This window comes from Mastomys coucha, unplaced genomic scaffold (assembly GCF_008632895.1).
Source record: "Mastomys coucha isolate ucsf_1 unplaced genomic scaffold, UCSF_Mcou_1 pScaffold9, whole genome shotgun sequence".
NCBI classification, from domain to species: Eukaryota; Metazoa; Chordata; class Mammalia; order Rodentia; family Muridae; genus Mastomys; species Mastomys coucha.
Window position 1 is genome coordinate 60,996,199 of NW_022196915.1, and position 10,753 is coordinate 61,006,951.

Sequence of the window (10,753 nt, forward strand, 5' to 3'; positions counted from 1 at the left end):
TGAGTTTTTTGTTTGAGGTTTGTTTGGGTATTTTTATCATTTTTAGAGCAGAACATCTACTAAATAATCAAATCTGCAGTTTCTTTTATGTATAGGGTCATCTTTCCTAATGATATATGTAGTAGGTGTTTGAAGCAGTGAAGATTCATGGATAGTTATGCTCAACAGGTCATACCATCTGAAGTATCCCATGACTAGTTGTTGTTTTATCATATTTGAAGGATATTAATGGACCACACGTTCATTCATAGGAAATACTACACCACAAAAATTACAGAAAGTCAATAAAAAGTCACAAACCTTGGATGACTTAGTAATTGGTAAAATCTAAGAAGGAGTCCTGCCTCCTGACTTTTTCATTCTACATTTGCTTTCTAGATTTTCCGTAGACTGTAGGAGCCTCTCTGCACACCCCACTTCCTTTCACTGTATATTTTGCCTCTTGATACAGACCCCAAGAGCCCCCTAGCTATTTCCTACCCTATCCCCTATCTCCTATCTCAGCCTTTCCTTCTAGCCCATCTCAATTTTTTCTGTCATTTACTTATACTCAGAAACCTTTCTACCAGGAACCCTCAGTGACCACACTGGGCTGAGACACAGGTAGGTGATTTACACTATCCTTCCTCTCCCCCATTCTAACCTCTCAAGACTAAGTATTAGTCCTGCTGTAGCCTGCCTGTAGGAGCTCCTATCCCACCCCGTCTCCAGTCCCTGGTGACTCCATATTTTAGTACAGACCCTGGCTACCTTGGCTTTTTCCTTCTGCCCCCTCAGAGTTTTTGCTTCTAGTTCATCTCCCCTTTTTGTGCCACTTGTTGACCTACAGTAGCATTCTCTACCAGGGATTCCACAGTCACCACACTTGACTAGGAGCCAGAATGGGCAGCATTAACCAAAGAACAGAATACCTACTCAGTAAAACCAAGACCAGATATATACACCAAGAAACACCATAACTTCAAATACCAAGATGCCAGCACAAAAAACAAACAAACAAACAAAAACATGAATATTCAAGACAACATGCCTCCTCCAGAAGCCAGCAACCCTACTACAAACAGACCCTGGTAACTGCAATATAGCTGAAGCACAAGATAATAACTTAGAATAACAATTGTGAATATGTTCAAGGAATTTAAGGAAGATATAAATAAAAAGTCTTGATGAAGAAAGGGAAAACATGAACAGCTGAATGAAATAATGAAAGATTTTCAAAACATAAAAGTAAAAACAGAGTAAATGAAGAAAACCCAAACTGAAATGAAAATGGAAATGGGACACTTAGGATATAAAACTAATCAAAAAAGATAGGGAAGGACATGACATACTCATTAAAGGAATACTCCATCAAAATGATATTGTGATTCTAAAGATTAATGTACCAAACACAAGGATACCCAAATTCATTAAAAAAATCTACTACAGTTAATATCATATATTGTTCGTCACACAATATAGTGGATGACTCCAAGACCCACTTTCGCCAATAGATAGGTCATCCAGACAAAAATAGTGATATGCTAGAATTAAATATCAACACAAATCAAATGGACCTAACAGACATCTACAAAGCATTTCACCCAAACATAAAAGAATATACTTGCTTCTTGGCATCTCATGGAACTTGATCCATAATTGATCACATGCTTGGAAACACAGGAAATTTCAGCAGATATAAGAAAATTGAAATAACATCCTGAATCCTGTTTGACTACCGTGAATTAAAGCTGGATGTCAATAACAATAGAAACAGCAGAGATCTTACAAACTCATAGAAAATAACTCATTAATGAATGACAAATGAGTGAAAAAACAAAAATCAAGAAGAAATTTAAAACATTTTAGAGTTTAATATAAATGAAAGCACACCATACCCACACCCATGGGACAAAACAGATAGCTCTAAGAGGCAAGTTCATGGACGTGCTCACATCAAAATCTGGAGCAGTCTCATATTAGTAACATAACAACACATCTCGCAACTCTAAAATAACAAGAAGAAATAACAACCAAAAGGGGTCAGTGGCAAGGAATAATCAAACTCATCAACAAAATGTTGGGATGGAATCAACAAAATAAAAACAAACAAATGCAAAGAACTAATAGAATAAAGAGTTTATTCCCTCAGGAAACCAATATGATTGATAAATCCTTAGCCAAAATAACAGAGAGACAGAGGAAATGGTTCAAATTAATAACATTAGAGATGAAAAGCAGTATGCTACAAAAGAACCCAAAGAAATTCAGAGAATCATAAGGACATCCTTTAAAAATCTGTGTTCCACTCAACAGGGAACCTAAAAGAAACGGATGAAATTCTTGATATATGAGCTACAAAATTTAAAACAAGATGAAGTAAATAATTTAAACAAAGTCATAACCAGCCGTGAAGTAGAAGCTGTAATTAAAATTATGCCAACAAAAAAGTCCAGGACCACATGGATTCAACTCAGAATTCAAAGAATAATTACCTTTAATACTTCTCAAAAGAAACAGAATGAACATTTTCTAATTTGCTTAACAAAGCCATTATTATTACCCTGATACCAAAACAACAAATTCAACAAAAATATTACATGCCAATATTTTTTATAAACATAGATGCAAAAAAATTATCATTGACCTATTGACAGTGCCTTTTGCCTTACAGAAGCGTTGTAATTTTATGAAGTCCCATTTGTCAATTCTTGATCTTAGAACATGAGCTATTGGTGTTCTGTTCAGGAAATTTTCCCTTCTGCCCATGTGCTTGAGGCTCTTCCCCACTTTCTTTTCTATTCGTTTCAGTGTATCTGGTTTTATTTAGAAGTTCTTGATCCACTTGGACTTGAGCTTTGTACTTTCAATAGGACAAAACGGCAACCAACAGATTGGGAAAAGATCGTTAACAACCCTATATCTGATAGAAGGCTAATATCCAATATATACAAAGAACTCAAGAAATTAGACTCCAGAAAATCCAATAACCTTATTAAAAAATGGGGTACAGAGCTAAACAAAGAATTCTCAACTGAGGAATACCGAGTGTCTGAGACTCACCTGAAGAAATGTTCGACATCCTTAGTCATCAGGGAAATGTAAATCAAAACAACCCTGAGATTCCACCTCACACCAGTCAGAATGGCTAAGATCAAAATCTCAGGTGACAGCAGATTCTGGCAAGGTTGTGGAGAAAGAGCAACACTCCTTCATTGCTGGTGGGATTGCAAACTTGTATAAAAACGCTGAAAATTAGTTTGGCGGTTCCTCTGGAAAGTGGACATAGTAATACCAGAGGACCCAGCTATAGCACCCCTGGGCATATACCCAGAAGATGCTCCAACATGTAATAGGGACACATGCTTCACCAAGTTCATAGTAGCTTTATTTATAATAGCCAGAAACTGGAAACAACCCAGATGTCCTTCAACAGAGGAATGTATACAGTAAATGTGGCACATTTACACAATGGAGTACTACTCAGCTATTAAAAACAATGAATTTATGAAATTCTTAGGGAAATGGATGGATCTGGAGAATATCATCCTGAGTGAGGTAACCCAATCACAAAAGAACACACATGGTATGCACTCACTGATAAGTAGATATTAGGCCAGAAATTCAGAATACCCAAAATACAATCCACAAACAAGCAACTCAAGAAGAAGGAATACCAAAGTGTGGATACTTAATTCCTTCTTAGATGGGGGAACAAAATACCCATGGAAGGAGTTGCAGAGACAAACTATGGAGCAGAGACTGAAGGAAGGACAATCCAGAGACTGCTCCACCTGGGAATCCTTCCATATTCAATCATCAAATCCAGACACTATTGTGGATGCCATCTTCCTGGATGACAAGAGCCTGATATAGATGTCTCCTGAGAGGCTCTGACAGTACCCAACTAATACAGAAGTAGAGGCTCACAACCATCCATTGGACTGAGCACAGGGTCACCAATGAAGAAGCTAGAGAAAGGACCCAAGGAGCTGAAGGGCTTGCAGCCCTTAGGACAAACAACAATATGAACTAACTAGTACCCTCAGAGCTCCCAGGGACTAAACCACCAACTAAAGAGTACACATAGTGGGACTCATGGCTCCATCTGCATATGTAGCAGAGGATGGCCTAGTCGGTCATCAAGGACAGGAGAGGCCCTTGGCCCTGTGAAGGTTCTATGCCTCAGTGTAGGGGAATGCCAGGGCCAGGGAGTGGGATAGGGTGGGTTGGTGAGCAGGGGGAGGAGGGAGAAAACAGGGTTTGTTTGTTTTTTTTTTTTTTTCAGATGGAAACTGGGAAAGGAGATATCATTTGAAATGTAAATAAAGAAAATATCTAATAAAAAATTACCATTGAAATACTTGCAAAGCAAAATCAAAAACACATAAAAATATTACCCACCATGATCAAGTGGCTTCATGTCAGAGATGCAGGGATGGTTCATCACTTGGAAAACAATAAACATAATCCACTACATTCACAGACTGAGAGACAGAAACTACAGGATCATCTCATTAGAAGAAGAAAAGGCCTTTGACAAAAATCAAACACATCTTCATAATAAAAGTCCCAGAGAGACAGGGAATACAAGATAAATACCTCAATATAACAAAAGGAATATACAGCAAGCCAACATCAAACTAAACAGAGAGAAATTCAAATTCTACTTAAATCAGGAACAAGACAAGGATATCTACTCTCTCCATACCTATTCAATGTACTTGAAGTCTTAGTTAAAGCAATGAAACAACTCAATGAGACAAAGCAAAGGAGATCAATGGGATACAAACAGGAAAAGGAAGAAGTTAAAGTGTCCTTATTTTCATATGATATAGTTTTATACATAAATGACCCTAAAAACTCAACCAGAAAACGTCCTCAAATGATAGATATGTGCAGCAAAATAGCAGACTACAAAATTAACATTCAAAATTAGTTTGTTTTTACATACAAATGAAAATAATTGAGAAAGAAATCAGGGAAACAATACATTTCAGAATAACTTCAAAAATACACATCCTGGAACAACTCTAAACAAGCTAGTGATAAACTTGTATCATAAAAACTTTAAGACACTGATGAAAGAAACTGAAGATGACAGCAGAAGGTAGAAAGCTTTCCCAAGTTCGTGGACCAGTGGGATTAATATAGCAAAAATGCCCATGCTGCCAAAAGCTATCTATAGATTCACCATAATTCCCATAAAAATTTCAACACAATTCTTCACAGAAATGGAAAAAAAAACAATTATTAACTTCATCTGGAAAAATGTCAGGCTAACTAATACAGCCTTGAATCCTAGATACACTACTACTACTACTGATGATGATGGTGGTGGTGGTGATGGTGATGATATTGTTGCAGGTTCACTAAGATCACTACTCTTGATCTCAAATTGTACAGAGCTTAATAATTCTTTTTTAAAAGCATGGAATTGGCATAAAAGTAGAGATGCCAATCAACTGAATCAAACTGAATGCCCTGATATAACTCCACACATATGTGGACACCTGATTTTGGATAAAGTCAAAAAATATATACTGTAGAAAATACCTTCAACAAATGGTACTGGTCATGCTGGATGGATACATGTGGAAAAATACAAATAGCCTTTCTGCTGTTTGACGCTGCTGAGGAAGCATCGCTGAAGGCTCTCATAACCCTGCTGTCATGTCTAAGTCAGAGTCTCCCAAGGAGCTGAAACAGCCGCGGAAGCTCTTCTTCAGAGGGCTGAGCTTCAAAACAACCGATGAGAGTCTGAGGAGCCATTTTGAGCAAAGGGAAACACTAACCGACTGTGCGGTAATGAGAGATGAGATCCTAACACCAAGAGATCCAGGGGCTTTGGGTTTGTCACATATGCCACTGTGGAAGAAGTTGATGCTGCCATGAATGCAAGACCACACAAGGTGGATTGAAGAGTTGTGGAAACTAAGAGCTGTGTCAAGAGAAGATTCTCAGAGACCGGGTGCCCACTTAACTGTGAAAAAGATCTTTGTGGGTGGTATTAAAGAAGACAATGAAGAACATCACCTATGAGATTATCTTGAGCAGTATGGGAAGATTTGTTTGAAATTTTGATGGAATTTGATAGAAATTATGACTGACAGAGGCAGTGGAAAAAAGAGGGGCTTTGGTTTTGTCACCTCTGACGACCATGACCCTATGGATAAGATTGTTATTCAGAAATACCATACTGTGAGTGGCCACAACTGTGAAGTAAGAAAGGCTCTGTCGAAGCAAGAGATGGCTAGTGCTTCATCCAGCCAGAGAGGTCGAAGTGGTTCCGGGAACTTTGGTGGTGGTCGTGGAGGCGGTTTTGGTGGCAATGACAATTTTGGTTGAGGTGGGAACTTCAGTGGTCGTTGTGGCTTTGGTGGCAGCCGTGATGGTGGTGGATATGGTGGCAGTGGGGATGGCTATAACGGATTTGGCAATAACGGAAGCAATTTTGGAGATGGTGGAAGCTACAATGATTTTGGCAATTACAACAATCGGTCTTCAAATTTTGGACCGATGAAGGAAAGAAACTTTGGAGGCAGGAGTGCTGGCCTTTATGGTGGCAGAGGCCAATACTTTGCTAAACCACGAAACCAGGGTGGCTATGGAGGTTCCAGCAGCAGCAGTAGCTATGGCAGTGGCAGGAGGTTCTAATTACATACAGCCAGGAGATAAAGCTCAACAGGAGAGGAGAGCCAGAGAAGTGACAGGGAAGCTACAGGTTACAACGGATTTGTGAACTCAGCCAAGCACAGTGGTGGCAGGGCCTAGCGGCTACAAGAAGGAATGTTTTACACAATACCCATGCATGTGGGCAAAAACTCCAGGGCTGTATTTGTGGCTAATTGTATAACAGGTTTGTTTTAGTTTCTGTTCTGTGGAAAGTGTAGAGCATTCCAACAAAGGGTTTTACTGTAGACCTTTTTCACCCCTGCTGTTGGTTGCTACATGTGATCTGATCATGATGCTGAATAAATGTGTCTTTTTTTTAAAAAAAAAAAAAAAAGTGCTGTGTAAAGTTAGTCTACTCTGAAGCCATCTTGGTAAACTTCCCCAAGAGTGTGAAGTTAGAATTCCTTCAGGGCTGTGCCAAGTTCCATGTGGAATTTATTTATGGTTGCTTGGGTGGAGAAGCCATTGTCTTCAAAAACCTTGCTGTTGTTAACCTGCCAGTTACTGGTGTAATTTTAATGAGTTTCACCATTGAAAGGGTCATCCAGACAAGGTCACAATTTGGTTATAAAATGGGTGTTGGCACACCCTACGCAATATCAAAATTGAATAATGGTATCAGATAAAATAACAGATGGGAATGAAGCTTGTGTATCATCCATTATCATGTGTACTCAATTAACAAGTTAATCCTCTTGAAAAAAAAGAAAAAAAACAGATTCATATTTATCAACCCACTTAAAACTCAACTCCAAATGGATCAAGAGCCTCAGTGAAAGACTAAATAGTCTTAATTTGATATGAGAGAAAGCAGGGGATAGGCTTGAACTCATCGATCCAGGAAAGATTCCTGAACAGAACACAAAAAGCACAGGCTCTCAGATCAACAATCAATAAACAGAACCTCATGAAGCTGAAAAGCTTCTGTACTACAAAAGTCTCCATCATTTGGACAAAACAGCAGACTGCAGAACATAAAGATCTTTACCAATTACTCATCCAACAGAGGTTAATATCTAAAACACATAGAGAATGAAGAAAGCTGTACTTCAAGAAAACAAACAACTCATTTTAAAATTGTGGTACAAAACTAAGCAGAAAGTTCTTAAAATATAAAACACAAATGGTTGTGAACGACTTAAAGAAATGTTCAACATTCTTTCTCTTCAGGAAAATACATACCAAAACTACTTATATTTATAGTTCATCTTATACCAATCAGTATGGCCAGGATCAATAGAATAAATGACAGCTTATGCAGACAAGAATATACATTATGGGAAACACACTCATCCTTTGATGGTGGAAATGTAAACTTACACAGCCACTGTGGAAATCAGTGTGGTGCTCTTCAGGAAGCTGGGACTCAATCTACCATAATATCCAGCTACACCACACTTGGGCATATATCCAAAGCACTCCACACTCTACCATAGAGTCCCTTGCTCATCTGCATTCATTGCTGCATTATTCATAATAGTCAGAAATTGGAAACAGCCTAGCTGCCAATCATGGATAATGGATATCCCCATAATGGGTAATGAAAATGTATTAAGTGGAATATTATTCAGCTGTTAAGAAAATAAAATTTGCAGTTAAATTGATGGGTCTAGGAAAAAAAGTCATCCCTAGTGAGGTAACTCAAACACAAAATGATGAATATTATATGATTTCTCTTATATGTTCATGTCAGCTTTTAAGCTCTCAAACTACATGCTACAGTATAAATAACACAGGTTAAATACCTAGAAAGGGGCCAAAGGTGAAGAGAGACTCTTGCAGGGAAACTGAAAAGAATATAGTATTATGGGAAGGGTGTTTGGAGAAAAGGGTAAAAAAGTAAATACCTATTTGGAGAAAAGGATAAAGATGTGACTACGGGGAGGGACAACTCATACTCAGAGCCATTTGAAAAAGTCTCCAAATGATAGGGGAGACAATGTCTCAACTAGATTTCTTTTGGTACCAAGTAAAATTTCCAGTGCTAGGAATGGGTTCATCTTATTGAGTCACTGACCCATGGATCCTCATAGAAATCCTCAAATGTCACAGGTTATTGCAAAGCCAAGGCTATTAGCCGCTCTTCACAACCTGGTGGTAAGGCCTATGATAAAAACAACATTATCAATATCACCCAGATACAAATCCTGAATCCTGAGACATAAAACATTGACCTGCCTACAAGACATACTGGTGTGGTACCGGCAAAAATGTTATGAAAGTATCCAAACCACTCCATGAAATGGACCCCATACCTGACACTGCTGAAGTATCCAAGAGCCTGAGACTAGATAGGCCATGGACTTATGGGAAACTTAATACTTCTGTCCTGTTAAAGGAACATAGCGATAAAATGACTCCTAATGATATGCTACAGATCAGTGCCGGGCTCATCCCACATAAGAAAGCATCTTCTTACAGTATCACAGTGACCCACAACTGGACAGTGTACAGAGCATAAAAGAGGTAAAGTGTTCAGTCCTATATGGGATGTCTTCATCAACCCCCAACACTCCCCAGGGATCAGGGGTTGAGGCAAAGAGGAGGCACAAAGATCATAAGAGGTGATGGATGCTTTCAAGGAGAGAGTGTCTCCCAGGCACAATAGACTGATTCACTTGTGAACTCACAAAGACTGTGGAAATAATACACTTGAGACCTGCACAAGCCAGACGTGGGTCTCAGGGCGGAGAGGGGAACTGTGGGGAGCCGTGAAGCTTGAGAGGCATTCGCCATGGCAAGATGGCGCCTACTTCTGCTGTTAACTCCTAGTAAACAACTGTTTGCGCATGTGCGTAGAGAACTGTTTGCGCATGTGCATAGAGTGAAAAGACGCCATGTCACGGCCCATTCTGGGGCATTACATAGGGTAATGAGCGGACAGCCAATCATGGACAGACACGCCACGCTGTGGGCAGACACGCCACACTGTGGTATATAAGCAGTGTGGATTTTGGGCTCGATCTCTTTTCCCTCTGGGAGAGGGCAGTAAAGTCGCTGCAGAAGGAACCTAGTGTGTCCGCGTGTCTTCTTCCCAGCGAGACGACTGCGTGGGCTACAGGGAACATTTACACAGTTCCTACCCCACAAGGCTATCTGTAATTATTAACTGCTGGCAAAGGGAAAATCAATTTTCTACAAATGAACACATCACCCACATTCAAGGGCTGGCTTGCTCCATGCATAGGAGTAGTTGTCCAAGACAAAATGAACTCGGTGGTGTTTGCATTGCTCTGTTGTTTGATTTTTATTGTTATTATCATTGCTGTTGTTATTGTTATTATTGTCCCTTCTACTGCTTGTTTGTTCTGATTTTCATCTTTGTGTTTGTGGGTTCTTTTGCAGTGTGTTTCTTGTTTTGTAAGGAGTTTTGTTTCATTTTTACTTCCTTTTTTGGAGGATTTGTTTGGTTTAGCTTTGTTTTTGAGAGAAAAAGAACATAAAGTTAGGTGGGTAGGGATGTAGGGAGGATCTGAGAGAAGCTGTGAAGGCCAGAATGATTAAAATATATCGTATTATTTTTTAAAAAATAAAAATAAATAAGTGGGTCCTAAAGAAAGGCCTATTTCTGAAATGGAAGTACTTTGTAATATCTCAGAATTTAAACTCCATCTTGGTGACATAATGCGCATTTTAAAGTAGTCTATGCATCAGGATACTTCAGCACAAACTATTTCTAACAGTAGCACTCAGATGTCTGGAATCGGAGCTTCACTCCTACAATGGACCCCAGAAGGGATGGTTAACTCTGGCCATGCTCAGGACACCAGGTACCTCTGGGAAGACTTTTAAAGACCCCACCTCTCTCCTGTGCTGTCTCTTTTAAAGGGATTGTATTAGTGAGAACATCTAAATCATTCATGAAGGGAAATACATCACAAAATGCAGGACAGTTCTGAGTCACTGTACATTACAAGTCTCTTTGACTCAAAAATTTAATCTCCCTTTTAGGCGTTCATAACAGGTTCTGTCACTTTTCAATTTAAAAACCAGTTCTTAATTCTTTCCAGTTCTTCCATTTGTTTCATTCTTAATTCAGTGTCTCTTCTATTTTGCTGTATAATATGAGATCTAAAATCTAGATCTCTGTCTAGCTTTT

At 38.9% G+C, this 10,753-nt stretch overlaps 1 pseudogene; it reads left to right on the forward strand.

Annotated features, from left to right (window-relative positions):
- Positions 1-5,652: 5,652 nt before the first annotated feature.
- LOC116084738 lies at positions 5,653-6,783 on the forward strand (annotated as a pseudogene).
- The last annotated feature ends 3,970 nt before the right edge of the window (positions 6,784-10,753 follow it).